Here is a 2449-nt window from a genome sequence, read left to right as displayed (position 1 = left end):
TTTGGGTGCAGGGACACACCTTCTGGGAGGGGGCGATATGTCACGTAGTTGGACTCTTTTGTTGTTGTTTTTTGTCCCATGTGCTGTGTTTATTGCTCTACCTTCAGTTAACTAATTGTATTTAGGTGTGTTCAATTAATTATTTCATACTTTAGGCTTCATAAGTTCCTGTTTGCCCTTTTGTTAGATCGTCTGTTCACATCTCTTAATGCATGTGGTTTATAGGTCTGTCCGTCTGCCTGTCTGCCTGCCTGTATGTTTATTTGCTCTTTCTCATCTGAGTGCTCCTTCTCATAACATCTGAAGGAAACAAATTCACATTCAGATCTTTTTCCATCTGTTCTGCAAAATGTAAATGTGTATATTTCTGTAAGTGTGAATATTAACTCTCTATAATAATCAAAAGCATTCCTAAGAACATGTACGCACTTCCTTGCAGCTAATGGAGGTTTGTTTATGATCAGATTAGGTGCTTATACACCCTTTTAAATAAACAAATGTCAAGATATGATATATTCTATTATAAATTAAGTAGATTTTATATGAGTGTTCATTGTGTGTTATAAATAATCATACTTAAAAATCCCAAAAAGTAAATATTATATTGTGATATGAGATATTCATGAGATGTCATTGTAATGCCTTAAAAATACCTTCTTATAATGTATTATAAAACACAGGATTTGTAGAAAGGTTTACCAAAACATTGTGAATGCAGTTTCATTCTTCCCTAAACATTTGTTTAGAAACATATATAATTAATCAGACAACTATACAATAATGGGGAAGTGGTTGTCCCATTAACACCTTCAAAAAATATTTCTTTGGTTTTCTGCTTTAATGTAATTTGTTAAAATATTGCTGTACACATTTTGGACATTTTAGCATTTAATTTGCATATGTTATTAGTAATAGCATGGGTGTTTCAATGGCTAGTATTGTTGCCTCACAGCAAATATATCATTAATACAACAATTTTCAAAGTCATCATCAGCAACATGACAGTTAACCTAAATCAATAGTTTAATACATATGACATAATGTTTATATGGCTGAAAAAAAAAACTAATAGCATCACAATTTATATAATTATTTTCAACAGAGGAGGGAAAATGCTTTTTCAAAAATGTCTTAATCTAGTATTAGAGTGTTTAGGATAACAAAAGCTACACTTGTGGTTATTATTTAAATGTAAACATATTATACATATTTTTAATAAGAAAATCTTACTCAAGTATTTTTACTTTTTAAAAAGAAATAAACAAAAAAGTCTCATTACTTCTTTCCGCAGTTTTGTCAGATTTAGTCCATAAATAAGGGGTTTAATATGGGAGGAATTATTAAAAATTCTAGAGCCATGAAATTCCATGAAATCTTGTGGCAAGCTTTTTAGAACCATGCCGAGTGTACAGCACATCAAAAGCAAAGCAACAGTCACATTGATAAGCGCAAGCAGATGTAGTATACAAGTTTGCATGAATTTGTTTTTCTGCCACTCTGTTGACTTTTTGCATTTTCCAATCAAGTGTATGTAAGAGCAAAATATCAATACTGCATGTCCAAAATATATAATAATAATTACATACCTAATCACATTATTTACTGTTGTAGAAAAACAAGAGAGTTTAACAACTGACCAGTTTTCACAATATAATTTTCCAATGCCAGAGCCACATAAGGTTAGCCTTGATGTTAATACAACTAAAACACACATGCAAAAAATGGAGTCAGCCAGCAGAAGAGGATGCATTGAAGAATCCTCTGACTAGTCATTACTGAATGATACTCCAGTGGTCTACATATTGCCACATATCTGTCATATGCCATCACTGTTAATGTTGAAATGTCACACAGAACAGATGAATAAATTACAAAATATCAGAAACAAACATCCAGCATAAGAAATCATGTGATAATGGGATAATAAATCATACAGGAATTTAGGTAGAATCCAGCTGTGCTTATAAAGTCCATTCATACACAAATTGCATATAAACACATACATTGGCTCATGAAGTTTCTTATGTGAGATTACAGTGTAAATTATGGTCACATTACAAAACACAATTAATGGATAATACAATGCAGTCAAGGAAAAACACAAAATCTGTTTGTCATGGTTTCATTTAGTCCAGAAAGTGTAAATACTAAGACAATGGACTCATTTTCTAGTGGTGGCTGCATCTGCAATAATATGCAAAGACTAATTATAATAAAGTTATTTGTAATTCGTTTGAAATTAATTTGGGATTAATATATATATAAAAATTAAACAAAAAAATCTTACCGCTATCTCTGTTTGCATGTTTGACAAAGTGTTCTCTGTAGAAGGTTGGTTTGGTTGGATATATATGGAGGCTGATCTCATGCTAATTAGCTTGTTTACAAAAAAAAATGGATACACTGTAAAGAAACACTCTTGGGGGTGTAAATACAACCCATGAAAATC

At 31.3% G+C, this 2449-nt stretch overlaps 1 pseudogene; it reads right to left on the bottom strand.

Annotated features, from left to right (window-relative positions):
- Positions 1 to 259: 259 nt before the first annotated feature.
- On the bottom strand, positions 260 to 2184 carry LOC122359348 (annotated as a pseudogene).
- Positions 2185 to 2449: the final 265 nt, after the last annotated feature.

This window comes from Puntigrus tetrazona, chromosome 15 (assembly GCF_018831695.1).
Source record: "Puntigrus tetrazona isolate hp1 chromosome 15, ASM1883169v1, whole genome shotgun sequence".
NCBI lineage: Eukaryota > Metazoa > Chordata > Actinopteri > Cypriniformes > Cyprinidae > Puntigrus > Puntigrus tetrazona.
Note: the sequence above shows the minus strand (reverse complement) of the source record. Positions and strands in the feature narration are given on the sequence as shown.